General features: G+C 36.8%; 1 pseudogene; it reads left to right on the top strand.

Moving 5' to 3' along the window:
* The first annotated feature begins 17,275 nt into the window (after positions 1 to 17,275).
* Positions 17,276 to 17,697, top strand: LOC144251918 (Golgi apparatus membrane protein TVP23 homolog B pseudogene; annotated as a pseudogene).
* Positions 17,698 to 21,152: the final 3,455 nt, after the last annotated feature.

Here is a 21,152-nt window from a genome sequence, read left to right as displayed (position 1 = left end):
ACTCAGGGCTGCCTGGTATACCTATACTTGTGTGAACCTACAGCCTCTTCTTCTGGAATCACTGTAACATAGGCTACCACAATTATCCATGTTTATTTTTGGAAGGTCAGAATCATGCACAAAATTTATCTTCAAAGATTTAACTTGTGTCCACTTGAGTACGTTGTGATATTTCTTATCACATCAAAATATTAAAACCTCCATTAGAAAAAAAAGTTCATATGTTACTAGCATACTGTAAATATTTTTTTGGCCTGACTTTATTTTTGGTTGCTGTTCATTCACTCACACATTTACATTACATTTCTCAGAATCATGTCCTAGGCAACACACATGCCAGGTAATGTTCTAACACTGAACTCCATTCCCAGCCCTGGAGGTGAGCCAAGGAAAGACAGCATGAGGCACACAGAATTTATCTTGCTTAAAGAGGGAGCCTAGATTCCTTTGCTACCCATGTATTATATAAAATAAACTCTGGTCAGTGACAGGGACGTTAAGGATGAAGAATGGGAGCATGCTATGTGCATTGTGATTTGGGGCAACCTTGTGAACATTTAATGAAAATATTCCAGGAAAAATGGCAACACAAAAAGCTCTACTTTTCCTTCTCTGTTTTTTTTACATGAATATTCAATCCTCTATTTTTATCCAAGGAGTCCCTGTTGTGTCCCCCAAGCTAGCCTCCTACACATATACTCTGGAGGTCCTCAGCAATAGCTCCTGCAACCACTAGAACAACATGCTATTATACAATTTAATTTCTATTTGTGAAAGGTCTGATTTTCTTCTAAATTGTTTTTCTTGACCATAAATGATATTTCTTTTCAAAATTTGATTTCTGTCATCTTTTTTTAAATATCTTTATTTTATTGTTATGTGGTGCTGAGGATCAAACATAGGGCTTCAGACATGCTAGGCACTGAGCCACAATCCCAGCCCTGATTTCTGTCATCTTAATTACCTTTTGATATTTATTCTGACACCATTATTTAAAATTTTTAAAAATTTCTATAAGACAGCAGAATGCATTACAATTCTTATTACACATATAGAGCACAATTTTTCATGTGTCCGGTTGTATACAAAGTTTATCCACACCAATTTGTGTCTTCATGCATGTATTTTGGTTAATAATGGGGCACCAACCATTTTGAAACATTTTACTGTAAAATGTTTTCACAGGTTAATAGTATCTCAAATCAATTGGTGTTTTATTCCTTCTCCCATCCATTCACTTTCCATATTTCTCTATCCTGATGCCTTTCTTCATGCAATAAAAATCAAACCTTAACTCTTATCACTAACCTTAAACCTCTATCCCATGCCATAAACCCTAACTTAACCCTGTCCCTAACCATATTGCTAATCCTAACACCAAAGCCAACCATTAACCTTAATCCTCTAACTCTAACCCCTAAGTCTAACCCTAAACCTTAAGTCTAATTCTCACCATAAACCTCTAACCATTTTCCTAACCTAACCCCAACCCTTTTCCCAACAGCAAAGCTCCAATCCAACCCCTAAACCCAACCCCTAACCCCAATCTTAATATAAACTCTAACACTACCTACCTGAATATGGCAGAGTTCCCACTTGAACTTATGGAAGCAGCAAGTGCCCAGGTGGCTTACAACTTCTAACATGGACACAAATGAGACATTCCATGACCCTCTTCTTTGAATCATTTGATGTAGTGGCTCACAGCAGCCAGAAAACTATTTAGTACTATCAATTCACCATAAAGCATATCTTTCAAACATATTTTAAATAATATATTTGAGCAAGCATATGACCACACACACAGGGAAAGGTAAGTGGTAAAGGGCTTGTAGCTGTTATGCCCTCCCCAGGCAGCATCCTGCCAGCACCTTCAACAACAGAGAGTCCTAAAACTCTATTTTTGTATGCTTCGTTAAGTACCCATGATTCATTAAATCATTGATCATTTGTTACCAGTTTAGCCTTCAGTTCCTCTGTTCTCCTTATATATGTGGGAAGGCTCAAGTTCAAACTCTGTAATGATGTTTTTTTTTTCCCACTGAACATGGTCATCCTGTGTTGCCCAGGAGCCCTAGACCATTAATCACCTCACTGGTATCAGACAGACACATGGCTTCATAGATTGAAGAATGAGGAGCTAAGAGACAGGAAACTGAAGCAGAGACCAAGAATGTATTTCTTGGCACAACAAGCCACAAAGTAGCTTCAAATTGACAAAGAACTTGAATATACACTTTTTACTAGTAAACATGAAAGATGATTAACAGGATATTGTATTAGTGTCATTATAGACATGCAAGTTAAAACTGCACTGAAATTTACTCACTTTTACTACTACTACTACTAATAATAAATAATAAATAATAATAAATAATAAAATAAAAGTATTTAAAAATAACAAGTGATTTTGGGCAACCTTGTGAATATTTCATAAAAATATTGCAAGAAAAAAGGCAATCCAAAAAATAAGCTCTACTTTTCCTTCTCTGTTTCTTCCATGAATTTTCAATCCTCTATTTTTATCCATGGAGTTCTTGTTGTGTCCCCCAAGCTAGCCTACTACACATATACTCCAGAGGTCCTCAGCACCAGCTCCTGCAACCACTGGGGCAATATGCTATTACACAATTTAATTTCTAATTGTGGAAGGTCTGATTTTCTTCTAAGATGAGCTCTACTTTTCCTACTGATTTTCTTCCAAGATAAGCTCTACTTTTGGCTAAGGATGAAGAGAAATCAGCATTCTTTTATATACCTGTAACAATAAATAATGTGAAGCTTGTGTGTGGAATAGTTTGCTATTTCCTCAAAAAGTAAAAATAGAATTATCATACTACTCAACAGCTCCATTTCTATGTATTTAACCCCAAAGAACTGAAAGGAGGTATTAAAAGAAAAGTACATGTGTATACTTTCCATCTGTTAAAGTCATGAGAATGAGGGACAGGCTCAAACAGAGTTTTAGGAAAAGAATTTTATGTATGAGTAAAAAAGGAGTGCTTTTTTTCCCCGGTTGGGCAGGTGGTGAAAGTGAGGATTGATTGCCATGGAGAAACTTGCTGATGTCCTGATTTGGAGGTTAAGTGATGGTCACCTGAGAGTATCCATTCCTACATTGAGTAAAATACATTGCAGTGTTTTACATGGAGATACAAACCTGGCATAGCAATGACTAGTGGGGAATGTGAGTGAAAGGATACAGAGCATTTTGCACCACCAATGCAGGGTTCCTGTAAGTTTAGCACTATGAGAAAGTCAACTGCTTATTAAAAACCACCATGTCAATACTACGCCAGAAAAACAGACATCAGACTTTATTAGGGAAGTTGACTCTTATAAATCCAGCTCAGCCATATCTCAGAAATACCATTGCAAGAAAATTTTTCATTACAAGCCACTGTGTGTGTGTGTGTGTGTGTGTGTGTTATATTAATATTAGAGGCTAAATGTTGGATGTTATATTAGTATAAGAAGATCACTTAGTGATTATTATAGTGATATAAAACCAAAGTGTTCATAGTAGATTAGCATTAAAGACCACAGTCTGGATATCACTGTGAAGGCAGTAAGGGTCCATGGTAAGTAAATATATTACTATAAGAGGCCATCTATTTACACTGTAAGCATACTTTGGGAAACAATGTGAATATCACATTAGTATTAAACAGCACAATGTGTATACTGTAATAATATCAATGACAAAAGGTCATGTATGCTTGTAACCCCAGAAGCTCATAAGGCTGAGGCAGGAGGATGGTAAGTTCAACGCCAGCCTCAGCAACTAAGTGAGGCCTTAAGCAACTTAGAGACACCCTGTCTCATAAATAAATAAATAAATAAAAAGGGCTGGCATGTAGCTTAATGGTTAAGTGCCCCTGGATTCAATATCTAGTACAAAAAAAAAGATCAACTATTATATTAGGACTAGATGCCTCTGTGAGGACATTGTATGTGTCATGAATGGCAGAGGATTCAATGAGGATATTATCTGCATTACAGGCCTTAGTGAGAATATTATATAGGTCAGAGGTTGAGAATATTATGAGTGTCAGAGGTCTGAGTGAGTATATTATATATGTATGTCATTATATACATCTATATATGTCATAAGCTGCAGTGAGAATATATATACACCTTTATATAAATTATATATTTATATAATGTATGCAAATATATATTTATGCAAATGTATTATGTATATGTGTGTATATGTGTGTGTGTTTGTGTGTGTGTGTGTGTGTGTGTGTGTGTGTTCTGGAGATTGAACCAAGGAGTACTTTACCACTGAGATACATCCTCAGCTCTTAATATTTTCATTTTGAGACATTGCTTCACCAAATTTTTGAGGCTGGATTCAAACTTGCAATCTTCCTGATTCATGCTCCCGATTCATTGTGATTACAAGTCTATGCCAGTGTATTCAAATTATTGAGAATGTTATTGAGTGTCAAAGTCTTCAATAGGTCATTATGAGTCTGATGACTCAATGAGTATATTATATCACTCAGAGGACTCAATTAAGGTATAATTTTTGCCAGAGGCCTCAGTGAGATTTTTATATGAAGATCCAGTGAACTCAATGAGGATAATATATGATATGTCAAGATCATTGTATTGCCATGAGAAACTAATAAAAAATATATGTGTTATAGTCTTAACTGATGACATTATATGAGTATCAGAGATTTCAGTGAGAATATTATGAGTGTCAAGAGAACTTGGTGACGTGGATGTGTAACTGATGTGATTCTGCAATCTGTATACGGGGTAAAAATCAAATGTATGAAATATGATATGTCAAGAGCTTTGTAATGTTTTGAACAACCAATAATAAAAAAAAGTAAAAAATAAACAAAAAAGAGAACTTGGTGAGGTTATTATATATTTCAGAGGCCTAAATGAGACTATTACATGAATGTCAAAGGGTTTTGTGTGGATATATATGTCTCATCCACCTCATTAAGAATATTACATTTGGGGCTGGGGTTGTGGTTAAGCAGTAGAGCATTGCCTATTACATGTGAAGCCCTGGATTCAATCCTTAGCACCACATAAAAATACACAAAAAATAAAGGTACAATACCTTTGTGTCCAACTACAACTAAATAATAAAAAATTAAAGAATATTACATAAGTGTCAGATAACTCAGTGAGCATATTATATGTATTAGACTCATCACTGATCATATTATGTTTGTCAGAATCTCAGTGGTGATATTATATGAGTGTCAGAGGCCTCAATGAAGCCAATATATATTTTAGTCTATTTAGTTAACATATTATATCTGTAAGAGGACTCACTGAGGATATTATATGTCCCCTTATATGTGTCAGAGGACTAAGTGATGATATCAATTTTAAAGATATCAGCATGGATATCAAATGTGTCAGATAACTCAGTGTGAAAATGTCAGAGGCATCAGTAACAATATTATATGTGTAAAAAAAGAATATTATGTGTGCCACAGGTCTTTTCAGAGCCTCAGTGAGTATACTGTATCTGGTAACGGCTACAATGAAGATACTATATTAGTGTGACAGGACTCGATTTGGATATTACATGAGATATGGAACTGAGAGAGGATGTTATATGTGTTAGAGGACTCAGTGAGCACATTATATGTGTCAGAAACCTCAGTGAGAAGATTGTATTCTTTTGAGGTTTTAGTGTGGATAGTGCATTAAACAGAGGCCTCAGTGAGATCATTATATGGGTTAGAGGCCTCATGTGAACATGATATTTGTTATAAACCTCAGTGAAGTTATCATATTAGTGCCACAGGCATCAGAGAGGACATTATAGGTAAGGGCCTTAAATTGCATATTGTATGTCAGAGCACTGAGTGAGGACATTATAGATGACATAGGCCTCATTACATGAGTGTCAGAGGAATCAATGAAAATGTTATATGAGTGTTACAGACCTCAATGAGTATATTCTGTAAAATGCCTCAGTGAGGCATTACATCTTTTACATAGATGGAGCTTCACTGAGGACATTATATGAATATCAGAGAACTCAATTAGAATTTTATATAAATGTGAAAGCCCTGAGAATATTATGTATATCAGAAGTTTCAGTCCTCACTGAAGCCCTTATTGTTTGTTAGAGACTTCAGTAAGCATGGTAAATGTGTTAGAGTCTACAGGAGGATATTATGTGTCAGAATCCAGAGCAAAGCTATTACCTGAGTGTGAGTAGTATATGTATTATAGCCCTCAATCACACTGTTATATGACTATGAACAACCTTATATGAGAAAAATATCTGAGTGGAAGAGGTCTTGTTGAAGGCATTGCTTGTGTTTGAGATCTCAGTATGTTCAATCTATGGCTCAAAGGTCTCAGGAAAGAAATCCTATGTGTCAGAGGCCTCACAGAAGATAAAACAGGAATGCCAGGCTTATGAGTGAGAACATTAATTGTGTTAGAGTCCTCAGGGAAGAAGATATACTAATGTCACATACTTCAGTGAGGGTATTACTGTGTTGAAGGACTTGGCATTTGTGCTGCTTGGGTTAAAGTCCCAAGTGGAGCTACAGTCTGTGTCAGAGACCTCAAGGAGACACTTAAAAGTGTCAGAGGATCTCAGGGATTTAGAGGCCTCAGGGTGTATATTATATATGTCAGAGTCTTCAGAAAGATATTACATGAGCCCCAAATCTCATTGAGGCTATTAACTGAGTCAGAGGACTCAACACTGGTACTTCATTGTTGTTAGAAGTCTCAGCGGAGGTTAGATTGCTTTTTAGAGGGGTAAGAGAAAATATGTTTTCCTGAGGTCAGAGGCTTCAGTGAGGGTAGAACATATAAGAACCTGAGTGAAGATTTCATAAACCTCAGTGGGATTATGATGGAGTATCTCAGAACTCAGTGAATAAAATCTATTAGTGTCAGCAGCCACATGAGGAAATTTTATGCATTGAAATCTTCTACGAGTATATTATATGGGTTTCAGAACTCTGTGAGTAAATATCATGATTCTAAATGCTGTGAGTGAGGATATTTTAGAACATCTTTAGGAAGTTGCTTACAGGTGTCTGTATAATCAATGAAATAAAATATGAATATCAGAGGCCGAAGTGTGTATAGGTTGCAAAGTCAGAGGAGGACCTATTGTGAATATCCTATCAGGGATAAGACCACCAGAAGGGTTCTATTTGAGTAGTCACCATCAGAACAGGGATATTACATGGGTCATAGTCATTAGTGTGCCAATGGTAAGAGTAAGAGGCCTTTGCAAATACAGTATATGTCTTCGATATTTGATGTGGAAAGTTAATTCCAGAGTGAGGCTATTAGTTGAGTTTCAGCAAGTTTCAGCAAGAATCACATATGTGACCCAGAAATCAATAATAAAATATTATCCAGCTACAGGCCTCATTGAGGATGCGTCAGGGGCTTCATTGAGATTAATCAATGATTGCCACAGGACTCAGCTAGGGTATTGTCTCTGAGTTCTCAGTGAGTTGAATACATATGTCCAAGAACTCAATGTATATAATACGTTTCAGATCCCTCAATCACACTATTACATGACTATGAACATCCTCAGTGAGGAACATATCTGACTGCAAGTGGCTTAGCTGGAGGCATTGAATGTGTTTGAGATCCTAGGATGTTTAATCTATGCCTCAAAGATCTCAGGGAGGAAATCCTGTATAAGAAGTCTCACATAGGATGTGACAGGAGTGCCAGGCTACTCAGTGAGAACTTTATGAGTGTTAGAGTCCTCAGGGAAGAGGCTACATCAGTGTCACACCCCTCACTGGGGATATAATTGTGTCAAAGGCCTGAGCATTTGTACTGCTTGGGTGAGAGTCCTGCATGGAGAGTGTCTGTGTCATAGACCTCAAGGAGACACTTAAAATGTCAGAGGAGTCTGTGTTGACAGAAAGATACTGTCTGAGCCCTCCATGATTTTTAAATATGACTAGAGAATCAGGATCTCTGCCAGTGAGGCTCTTAGTTGTGCCTGAGCTCTCATTGAGATATTAACTGAGGGACAGACAGAAGGTAGAGGGAGAATATTATCTACATAGAGCAAGCCTTTGTGAATATGTGATGTAAGAGTCAGAGGCAACTGGGAGGAGAGGACATGAGTGTCAGAGCCCTGAGTGAGTTTATTATACATGTGACAGAAGAATTTATGGACTCAGTGAGATGATCAAGGAATTTCAGAGCCCTCAATAAGTACACAATATTGAGTGTCAGAGGAGGACTCATTGAGGATATTTCCTGAGTGTTGGGGACCTCCATGAGAATGTTCCATGAGTGCTGAAGGCCTGAATGAGGACATATATGTGCTCTAATAGGAAGAGACCTGTGCTAGCCTATTATATGTGACAGTGCCTTCATATGGACATTTAGTGTCAGAGTCCAGAGGGAGGCTATCACCTGAGTGTCTGAATCCTCATTGAGACTGATACATTTTTCAGAAGATGTCCTGAAAATATTTGGTCAAAGTCAGAGGCCTTAATAAGGATGTGATAGGTATCAAAGTCTTCATTGAGATTATTTTGCTATTACTATTGGTCTCAACCAGGGTATTTTTTCTTAAGAGGCCTCAGAGAGTTGAGTATATGTGTTAGAGACTAGGGGTAGAGAATGTAGGTATCATAGCCTCACTCACTCTGTTATGTGAGTATGAAGGTCCTTAGTGAAGAAAATTTTCTGACTAGGAGAGGTTTATTGAGAATAGTTTCCTCAGTAAGTATACTTTAGAGATGAAATTTCTAGTAAGTTTTTTTAATTTTTTTTTTAGTTATACAGGACACACTAACTTTATTTTGTTTATTTATTTTTATGTGATGCTAAGGATCGAACCCAGGGTCTCACACGTGTAAGGTGAGCACTCTATCACTGAGCCACAACCCTAGCCCTCCAGTGAAGAACTTCTATGTGTCAGATGTCTCATTGAGAATAAGGGTAGGAGTGCCAAGGTACCCAGTGAGGGACACTGTATGTGATGGAGTTTTCAGGGTTGAAAGAACATCAGTGTGAAAGGCCTCAGTGAGATTATGAAATGAGTATCAGTGGCCTTAATGACTACATATTACATGGAAGAGGCTTTACTGAGAAGACGATTTTTCTCAGACTGGTCAGTGAGGAAAATATGGGCTCAAATGACTCAATCCCTCATCTACAAAGGTTGGAGCCCTCTGTGGGGATTTCATATGTGTCAGAGACCTCAATGAGACACATGCATGTGTCAGAGGACTCATTGTACATACTATGTAACCTTTGGAGGTCTCAGTTATATTTTGAATATCTATCAGAGCATTAATCTGTGCAGACAACAGGTATCCCAGAGCACTTGGTAAGATAGTACTTCAGTGTTAGAGGTCTCATGGAGGTCATTATCTGAGCTTTAGAAGCCTAAGGGTGGATATTATATTCATTTCATTGTCCTGCATGAGAATGATATCCACTGCAGAGTCCTCAGGCAGTATGTTACCAGTGTGAGTGGACTCAGTGCTATATGATGTGAATGTGAGAGGCCTCATGGAGGAATCATGGGAGTTTCAGAAGAGGATACATTGAGGATATGATATGAGTATCAGATACCTGCTTCAGGCTATTATAAAAGTGTCCAAGGCCTTTATATCTTATGTGTCAGAAACTTCAGTGATAACACTGTATTTGACATAGGCCTCTGTGAGAATATTGTAGGTGGACGAGGCTTCTCATAGATATTAAGTGTCAGAGTCTAGAGCCAGGGTGTTACCAGACTGCCTGAGGCCTCAGTAACAATGTGAACATGACCAAGGTCACAGTTTAGATATATTATTGATGTCAGAGGCCTCTGTGATGATGTGATATGTGTCCAAGGCTTCAGTGAGAATGTGATGTGTTTGTTACAGACCTCACATTGGATATTATACTTCATAGAGGCTGCAGTAAATTTACTATACCTGTCAGAGGCCTCAGGTTTCACTTATGGAAAGACGCCTCCATAAGTATATGATGGCTGTCAAAAAGATTCTAAGTGGAAGAGACCTCTGTTAGTCAATTACATGTGTCAGATGTCTCCAATACTACATCATTAATACTAGGGGCCTCAGTAAGCCTCTTATAGGTCCTGTAGGTTGCAATGTAGATACTGTATGTGTCAAGTCTTCAGGGAGTTAGAGCCCTAAAGGAGTATATTATATCTGCCAGAGGTTTAAGGTAGGATATTAAATGCTCCTGACTCTTCAGTGAGGCTATTAACTGAGTCAGTGGATTCAGCATTGATACTTCATTGCTGTCAGAGGCCTCAGTGAGGACACTATTAGGGTCACAGACGTCATTGAGTCAGAAGTCTTAGTGACAATGGAGGATATGTCAGAGGTCTGAGAATATCACATGCATCTGAATCTTCAGAGATAATATTTTGTGTGTCAGAGGCCTCAGCAAGTATATGGGCTACAGGCCTCAGTGTTGATATTACATGAGCATCAAAAGCCTGAGGGAGGAGGCATTGAATGTGCCCTGAGGGAGGACATTTAAAATGTGTCTGAGGCCTAGCTGAGGATAGTTTGCTTGTTGGAGGGCTAAGGGAAAATATTGTTTGTCAGAGGCCCCAGGGCAGATACCAGCTGTTAGAGGCCTTAGTGTGGGTAGGTGTGAGAACCCTGAATGAAGATTTCAAATATTTCAGAAGCCTCAGTGAGACTACAATGTTATTATCACAGGACTCAGTGAATATACTAGGTTAGAGTCAGAGGACAAGAAAGGACTTTCTATACATCAGAATCCTCTAGGAGTTTATTATATGGATTTCAAAGACCTCAGGAAAGATATCATATAATTCTTGGAGCTGTGAGTGGGGACATTTTAAGTTTCAGAGTCCTCAGGAAGTTGATTAGGGGTGAACGTACCTTCAGTGTGATTGCATATGAATGTCAGATGCCTTAGTGAGTATGGGATATGAATGTCAGAGGAGGCATGGAGGATATCCTATCAGGGTAAGAGACACCCAGGAGAATTCTATATAAATAGCATAAACCAAATGTGGATATTGCAGGGGTCAGAGTCCAGTGTACCTATGATAAGAGTAGGAGGCCTCTGTAATCCTATCATATGCCTTAGAATCTTCATGTGGATATTTACTGTCAGAGTCCAGAGCAAGGCTATGAACTGATAGTCAGAAGCCTCAGTGAAAAATCATACATGTGATCCAGGACTCTGTGAAAACATTATGTCCAATCAGAGGCCTCAGTGAGAGTGGGTCAGAGTTTTCATTGAGCTTACTCCATGATTGCCACAGGACACAGTTAGGACATGTTCTGTGTTCAGGGCCTCAGTAAGTTGATAATATGCATCTGAGGACTCAGTGTGGATAATATATGTTAGAGAACCCCCAGTCACACTAATATATGATGAAAACATCCTTAGTAAGGAAAATATTTGATTGGAATAGACCTTGTTGAAGGCATTGCATATGTTTGACATCTTGGTGTGTATAATCTATGGCTTAAATGTCTCATGAAGGAAATCCTATGTGTCTGAGGCCTCACAGAAAATATTATGGAAGTGCCAGGCTACTCAGTAAGAACATTGCATGTGTTAGAGTCCTCAATGAAGAGATTATACCACTGTCACATCCCTCAATAGGATATTACAGTGTGGAATGCCTCAGCATTTGTACAGCTTGGGTAAGAGTCCTCTGTGGAGTTATTGTCTGTGTCAGAGACTTCAAGTGGATACTTAAACTGTCATAAGGATCTGTGTTGATAGGAAGGTACTTTCAGAGTCTTCAGTGATTTTTTTAATATTTTAGACAATAGGGGTCTTTGTCAGTGAGGCTCTTAGGTGTGCCTGAGTTCTTGCTGATATATACACTGATGGCCAAGAGGATTGAGGATATTTTTTGAGTCTCACATGTCTCTATAAATAAGTTGTGTAACTGTCAGAGGAACAAGGGAGGAGAGGATATGAGTGATAGAGATCAGAGTGAAGATATTGTACACTTAAGAATCCTCAATAAATAGAATAGGAGTGTTTATGGACTCAGTGAGATAATCAAGAAATGCCAGAGACCTCAGTGAGTATCTAATGTGTCAGAGAAGGACTCACTAAGGATATTACATGAGTGTCAGAGACCTCCATAAGAATGTTTCTTAAGTGCCATAGGCCTGAGTCATGACATATATGTGCTGTAATAAGAAGAGGACTCTGTTAGCATATTATATGTGAAAGTTCTTTGAGGATCAAAAACCTGAGTGAGAATAACACATTTGTTAGGGGACATACTGAAGATATTCTGTCAAGGTCAGAGGCCCCAGTGAAGATGTGATATGTGTCAGACTTCACTGAGTTTATTTTGTTATTACCACATGCCTCAATTAGGATTGTTAAATATTTGTGTCAGAGGCCTCAGGGTAGATAGTATAAGTGTCAGAATCCTCACTTACTATTTTATATGACTGTGAGGTGAAGAAAACATCGGAATATTAGAGGCCTTCCTGAGGATTTTGTCCTCAGTGAATATATTTTAGGGCTCAGAGTTCTCAGTGAGGAAATTCTATGTGTCCAGAGGCCTCCTTGAGAATAATGATGGCAGTGCCAGGGTACCCAGTGAGGACATTGTATGTGGTGAAGTTTTCAGGGTAGAAAGAATATCAGCCTCAGTGAGATTATGAAATGAACACCACAGGCCCTCGTGATGATCTAATATATGTAAGAAGCCTCATTGAGAATAGAATCTCTCTCAGAGGTCAGTGAGGAAAATACAGGCTCAAATGACTCATTCCATACTGTACATAGGATGGAATCCTCAGTGGGGATTTTATATGTGTCAGAGACCTCAATGAGACATATATGTCTCTGAGGACTCATTGTACCTCATGTTACCTACAGAGGCCTCAGTACTTTTGGTTGACTCTCAGAGGGTCTAAATCTGTGTGGACTTCTGGTGCCCCAGAGCACTCAGTGTGATATTCCTTGAGTGTCAGAAGCCTTGATTAGGATATTTCTGAATGACAGAAGCCTCAGGGTGGATATTATATTGATTTCACTGTCCTGTATGAGGATTATATCCATTTCAGAGTCCTTAGTAAGAATATCATTAGTGTTTTGGGGCTCAAATGAGATAGGGTGTGAATGTCAGAGGCCTCAGGGAGGATTCATGTTGGCTTTAGAGGAAGACTCACTGAGGATGTGATTTGAGTGTTAGAAACCTTTCTGAGGCTATTATAGAGGCTTCATATAGATATTAAGTGTCAGAGTCCAGTGCCAGTGTATTACCAGAGTATCTGAGGCTTCACCAACCCATACCCTTGAATGGGATCAAGGTCACAGTACACATATCCTGTTCATGGCAGTGGCCTCAATGAGGATATGTGGAAGATTCTTCAGTGACAATATAATGTGTTTGTTACAGGCTTCACTTTTGACATCACATTTTGTAGAGTCGGCAGTAAACTTACTATACTTGTCAGAGGCCTCAGTTTTCTCCTATAGAAAGGGACCTCTGTGAGTACATGATGGCAGTACCAGAGGCATCAAGAAGACATTCCAAGTGCAAGAGACCTCTGTTATCCAATTATACATCTCAGATGTCTCTAATACTTTATTGTTAGTATTAGAGACCTCAGTATGACTCTTATTGATACTGTAGGTGTCAATGTAGATATTAAATATTTCAAAGACCTCAGGAAGTTAGAGGCCTCGGGGAGTATATTATGCCTCTCAGATGGTTCAGGGAGTATTTTAAATGCACCAGCCACCTCAGCAAGGCTATTCCTGAGTCAGATGCCTCAGTACCAGTACTTCATTATTGTCAACAGCCTCAGTGAGGATACCATTAGGGTCACATGCCTCAGTGAGAATACTAAATGCATTTGAATCCTTAGTGACAATGGGACTTGTTTCAAAGGACTTATGATATCATATGTTTTAGAGTCTTCTCTGAGAATATTATAGTTGTCAAAAGAGTCAGTAAGTAATATATTATATGTCAGAGCCCTCAGTGAAGACAGTGTCTTTTTAAATAGTTTCATGTGTTTAGTGAGAGCTCTGAATAAAAATATTATTGTGTTTCAGAGGCCTCAATGTGGTTTTTCTTATTTGTCACAGGCTCTCATGGATATTTTATGACTGACACAGGCCTCAGTAATGATATTGAGCATGTTAGAAACCTCTGTGAGGACATTATATGTCAGAGCCCTCATTGATTATATGTGTATAGAGGACTCATTGAAAATATTATAGGTGTCAAAGAGCTTAGTTTTTATGTGAGTTTTAGAGATCTTATTGAGAATATTTTTTATATGACATAGGCTTCCACAAGGATTTCATATACGTGTCAAATGCCTCAATGAAGATATTATATTTTTCCTAGTTCTCTGTGAGGTATCTTATGAGTTTGATGGTTTGACATGTTATTTTCTAGGGGTCTCCATGTGTATGTGATATCAACCAGTGGTATCATTAATGATATTTATTGATAACAAACTCATATTATTTCAGTGCATACTATATATGTTAGAGTCTTCATAAGGATATTATATTGTATTTAAAGCCTCAGTGAAATGTTTTATAAGTGTAAAAGGCCTAATTGAGGGTATTATACTATTCTTTCCTGTTAAAACAAAACAGGAAATGAATGGTCAAAGCTATTCCCAAATGCTTCAAGCAGGAATGAAGTAAGCAGCAAAGTACTATAGAGTTGGATAACAAACAAAATCTTGGAGTAAATATCCACATGCTCATTTATTTACAAATAAATGACTAAACAGATAAACAAAAGAGGCTAAATAAAAACCTCTTATCTGGAATTTCAAGTAATTGAGGTGGACATTTGGCCCTCAAGGAGTTAGGCCTAACTTCCCACTCCTTAAGAGGGGGCTCTGCATAGTGTCTTACTCCAAAACAATATATATATATATATATATATATATATATATATATATATATATATATATAGAGAGAGAGAGAGAGAGAGAGAGAGAGAGAGAGAGGGAAACATAACTTACATAACTTCACAGTGAGAAATCTGGTAAACACTACATCAGTCAGGTGAGCACCTTGAGGATATGAAATGAAGAACAGCACTTCATCTGTAATCTGCTTTCCCCATTCCATAACCTGTCTACATATGAGAAAAACATCAACTGAAAATCTAAAAAGTACCTGACAGGTACTCCTCAACTGTCAGGTCCTCCTCAACCATCAAGGGCATCAGAGAAATTAAGGTCAGAGAAACTGTCGCCACGAAGAAAAGCCTATGGAGACAGGATGACTGTCTTGCGGGATCTTAGATGGGGTCCTGGAACTGAAAGAGGCTGTACTGAGAATCCAAAGGAAACACAGACATTAGTTAATAAGAGCATATCAGTATCTGTTTATCATGAAAAATCATGTATGAAGTTAACACATCTGAGATAGCTCACGTAAGTCATAAGAGAAAAAAACTGGGTAGAAGTTACATAGTAGATCTCTGCATTTTTTTGCAATTTCTGTGTAAACATAAAACTTCTCTAAAATAAAATCTTAAGATATGGCTATATTTTTCAAATACCTGCTCATTTAATTACTCAGAATGTCAATTACTAATAATTGACATTCTTAACTAGTTCTGCATTTTGTGAAGAGCATTTATAACAAAAATGTGTCAAACTAACATAATGTAAGATAAATACTTATTTTATATGTTTTATGTTAAAGTAATAATATGTTTAAACTTATCATTATTTATTTTGCTATTGCTAGGTTATGGATTTTCTCTCTAAAAATTTCAAAACTTTAGAGAAAAAATCTACATTTTAGAGACACTATTTCAAGTCATGGTTGAACTTTTTCAAAAGAGTCATGATAAAAAATATGTTACAAGAGCAGATTGATTCATTGTGAATGAATCATTGATCCCAGGGAATTCTTATCTTTCATTTGTTTCTATGTATACCCTTCAACAGTAATAGCATCAAATATTTGCCACTAGGAAAAATATTTAAAAGAAAAATGTAAACAGAATTTGTGACAATAACTTATGATGCTTTCTAAAAAAAGAAAAATTGAAAAGAATATCAGAGTCAGCTTCCTCCATGATGTTCTTCAGAAGTGGTAAAACTAGAGAAACTTCAATGGAAGCATGGTTTATGAGTGATCTTAGATATTCTCGTGTTTTACGGGGAAATTATATTTTAGAAATCATAAAAAATATTGGCTGCCCAAACTCTTGAATGTTTTCAAATGTAGTTGAATTTCTATGTAAGTTTCTCATTGATATAGCTAGTCATAAAGCTAATAAAAACAAAGAATCTATGGGGCTGGGATGTAGCTCAGTGGTGGCATACCTTATCCAGAATTCAGGAGGCCCTGGGTTTGATCCCTAGCACCACAATTTTTTTGTAAATCAATGCCTTATTTGTGTAATCAAATAGAAAGTGAACAATCACCACTCTTAGGAAAATGTTAAGTCTGAAAAACAGTTAACAATCAAAATACTCTTACAATAGAAATAGCCTATTGTGACCAGAGGTGTCACATCATATATTCACATTAAATATCCTCTCAGAATAATAAAAAAAAACTTTGATGACCATTTAGAAGGAGAAAATGGCTATAATATAGATTAGAAAATTATTAAGAAATTAGAAACATGAGGTGAGGGGCTGTGGGCACGGAGAGCGGCTGGCCTAGGCTTGGCGGGTGGAAGGGTCCCTCCTGCAGGGTTTGTGGAGTGAGCTGGGCGCACAGGGGTGGTTTTGTTGTGTCCCCTCTGGCTGTCCATCTTGAGGAAGAGCTGAGTGGGCGGGAAGGATGGAGGACCAAGGGTAGTTTTTGTGGAGGTGATCTGGGTGCTCCGAGGCCCTCATAGGAGGAGTGACCCAGGAATCCCCGAGTTCAGGAAGCTTGGGGGTGTGGAGAGGAGAAGCCCATCCTCAACCAAGCGCTGGGCGGATCTGATGTTGGGCTGCAGAAATGCTCTGTGTGGTGGGTGGGGTGCTGGTGGTCTTTTTCCTTGGCCCATCTTGCACTTCATGCACTCGAGGAAGTGAAAGGGGTGCAGCCTCCGGGCACCTCTTCAGCTCCCTTGTGACCTGCCCTGTAGGGGTACCCTGCAATCATGTAGGAATAGGAGACGCTGGCAGAGCCTTACACTCAGGACAGCAATGATGACACTGAAGATGTTTCATTGTTTGATGCAGAAGAAGAGACAACTAATAGGCTAAGAAAATCTAAAATCCGACATCCAGTGGCATCATTTTTCCATTTGTTCTTCTGAGTCTGTGCCATTATAGTCTATCTTCTCTGTGAATTGCTCAGCAGTAGCATTATTGCTTGTATGGTGACAATTATCTTGTTGTTGTCATGTGACTTTTGGGAAGTGAAGAATGTCACAGGTAGAGACTGATGGTAGGCCTTGGGTGGTGGAATCATATTGATGAGGATGGAAAGACTCATTGTTTGAGTCCAGGAAGGCATCTCCTCAGGAGAATAAAACTGTTTCAGAAGCTGAATCAAGAATCTTTTGCTTAGGACTAATTGCCTGTCCAGAGCTGTGGGTGATATTTGCCTTTAGTGCTCTCTTCTCCCTCAGAGTAAAATGGCTGGCATGGTTACCATGGGTGTGGTGCTACAGGGTGCCAACCTGTATGGTTACATTAGGTGCAAGTGGGCAGCCAGAAGAATTTAACCAGCATGGCTACCTGGTATCTTGGAATGCAGTTTTTAAGACAAAACACCAGAAATGAACAGACTTCTTGAATAGAGAGAAAATTATGTTTTCTGTGATATTGGGGAATGGCTGAAGAGATTCATGATCATGAATTGTTTAGAACTCAGTCCAGTGTAAAAAGGAGCATTGATTTTTGTTTGTTTGTTTTGTTTTCACTTGCAAAGTTACTATAAAAACTGTTTTCTTTTTTTAAACAAAGTTTTAATTTTCTTTTTCTAGTATTTGAGGCTGGGAAGTATGATATCATTAAGAACATTGTCAGAATTTATTTTATGGTGTACATATGTATGCATATAGTAATGTATCTGTATATTCCAAATTAATTTGTTAGTTTACATATGTTACAGAGATATTTGCATTTTGATCCATAGAATATAGGATGTTCTTAATCTATCTCAAAGGTATGTGTGTTTACATATTATTTCTATAGGTTATTTTCAGAAATAAGTTGATTTCATGATTAAGAGTAAACACTTGGTTTCTGTATGAGTTAAAAAAATTGTTAATATTAAATATATACTTCATGTTGAAATTGTTTACCTTAGACATGCACAAGTGAAACTAGTTTCTAAAATTTTCTTTTATTTTTATACTTAAGGTCTAAATAATAAACGGAATCTTTATAGTTTATGTTTAAGGGATACCCATGGATTGCTGCTGTTCTATTTATTTCATAGAAAGGATAGTCATATTTTATTTTGCAACTTCCTGGAAACTCTTCAGTGGTCTCTGGACTAATAAAATCTTTTAGTACTAAATGAATATTATTCTTATGTCATAGTAAAAATAATCATTTAAATACTTGGCATAATAAATACCTAAAGACATTTTATGAATCTATATTTTCTTGCTATAGTGGGGATATTGTAAATCATACATTTGTATTAATAATTTTTCTTAAACAAGGCAATATATTTAACTGTAAACTAAACCAATCTACAAATTATTGTCGGCAGTTTTAAATTCTGTTGAGATACTTCAAACTTTGTTGGAGTCTTTTAATCAGCAGATTATGTTGTAAATGTATTTGTACATTGTTAAAATATGTTTAAAGATGTTTTGTTTTAGTTGAATAAATGTGTATTGGAGTGAAAAAAAGAAATTAGAAACATGATAATGACATAAAGTTCTCTAGGCCATACTAGGCACTTTGAACTGTAATCACAGCTATTTTGTAGCTTGAAGCAGGAGGATCACAAAGTTTGAAGCCAGCCTCAATACCTCAGGAACTTAGCAAAACCCTGTCTCAACATAATATTTTAAAAGGGCTGAAATTCATTGCTTGCCTAACATAGTCAAGGTTATCAGCTTAATTCTCATCACCATAAATAAATTTAAAAGAATACTCCAAACCAAGCATATAATATGAGACAACTGGGGGATTTATAGAAAAAGGTGGAAACCATTATGTTGAATACCCCAAAATAATTCAACTATATTTAATTATTTTTCAGCTCATGATATTAACATGTCTAGTCTCCACTTATATTACTTCATTAAAATATGGTAAAAAGTGTATGTATGTTTTAAATGATTTCAAAATATGAGTTATAGTCAACTCATATTTTGAAATCATTAATATATAATATAGAGCACCAGCATTTATATAAAATGAAATCACGTGATTTCCTACACAAAGTAATATTTAGTAAGTACTAATGTATACACACATTATTTCAAAAGAAATTAAGATTGATGAAATCAAAAGGTCACTGGTATGCTTTTAAGTGATGTTTTGAATATATGAGAAACACTTAATAGAGTTCTCCAAAAAGAAATTCTGACAATATATAAAGCATGCTTATTAGAAGGTCAATTCCCTTGCTTGCAAGGAGTAAGAGAAACTAACTACTTGATGAATGTAAGACTTTAATAAGATATTCAAATATGCTTTCTAAATTTGAAAAAGTAGAAAACGTCTGTTTAAAAAAGTCTATTTTGGTAAATGTATCTGTTTTTTTAAAAGAATCTATTGACTTTTCTCTTACACACTGTAATTATTTCAGTGGTTTTAAGCTGAAATATCATGTAATATCAATAGGTGGAATTTTAAAATATCACCATCCTCTTTCTTTCTATAAAATTGAATAGCAAATTTTGCTTAGAATAATTTCAACCCAATTTGGAAAAGATCTGTGTGTGTGTTTGTGTGTGTGTGTGTGTGTGTGTGTGTGTGTGTAAATACATAATATTTTGAACAATTCCCCTGACACTTGGGTCCTGTCAAAGACATATTGTCTGGTGCTGAAATGGAACCCAGGGATTCTCACATGTTAATCAAGTTATCTGCCACCAAGTTACACAAACTGTCCCAAAGACCTTAATAAGAAAATGATAATGAAAACTTTTTGAAATAATGAGAACTGTCAAACAAGATAATTCAATCAAAACAAGGTAAACTAAAAAGTATATTTAAAAATATTGTTGATAAAAATAGCAGAAGTTCAAAGTTAGAGAAGAAATTAAAAATCAAACTGCAGAAACCTACTACATAAAATTGGAAACCTAGAGGGAATGGGTAATTTCCTAGTTCAAAAAAAACACTTTAATTAAAATAAGATTAAATAAAGAAAATAAGATTAAAATAAGAAAACTATGAATGATCAATCAACTTAAAAAGTTTAAAATGATGCTTACAGATCTCCCATTGAGACAAAAACCAGGAACATAGGGGTCCACGGTTGAGTGTTAACTGACTTTTAACAAATTCTGGATTTACTTAAAATGTTCATGATCTAGGAGGAAAGAATGAAATCATTACTTAAAATAAATACTTCAATTAATTAAAATTAATTTCCTCAATTAACTTTGTGGTATAATACCAAAGCATTATATAGTCAAGATATTTCAGCAGATGTAGAATGTCACCACAGTATTTAGCATACCATTACAAATACACTGCCAAATAAACTGACTTGCTCAACCAAAGACAAAATGTATTCTCAATCAAAATTTTGATTAATTTAGTTCCATAAAATCCATGAATTATTTTTTCACAAATTCTGGCTTATTAGAAATAACATATTTAACTTAAATAACCTTGTGGGTTTCATACATCTACTTTTCCATTTTTTAATATTTTTCCTGCTTTAATACAGTAAAAATAAGCAGTTAGAACAATTCCTCCTCCCTCTGCGCCAGAAATCATCCAAGTAGCCATGTTTTGATGACAAGTAATCAGAGCCTCTTGAAGGGATGTTTCCCCAAAGTAAACCTTGCTGAAATAATGAAGGAGAGCAAGGCTCCATCCTCAGCTCTCAAATGGGCGCAGGGAGTGAATCTGCTTTCTCTTCCCACTTCCCACCTTTTTCTCACCTGCCGCCTATTTATCCAGAAGTTTCTGGAAAATCTCTCTGAGGCTGCTCTGGGAATGCCTATAGACATGACCCACAGAATCCTCAAACCAGGATATCTCTAAGGCTAGTCTGAGAAGAACATCCCTGTAGATATGACTCAGTGTCCCCAAGCGAGGCATCCCTCTGAG

The sequence above is a fragment of the Urocitellus parryii genome, unplaced genomic scaffold (genome assembly GCF_045843805.1).
Source record: "Urocitellus parryii isolate mUroPar1 unplaced genomic scaffold, mUroPar1.hap1 Scaffold_295, whole genome shotgun sequence".
Classification (NCBI taxonomy): Eukaryota; Metazoa; Chordata; class Mammalia; order Rodentia; family Sciuridae; genus Urocitellus; species Urocitellus parryii.
Note: the sequence above shows the minus strand (reverse complement) of the source record. Positions and strands in the feature narration are given on the sequence as shown.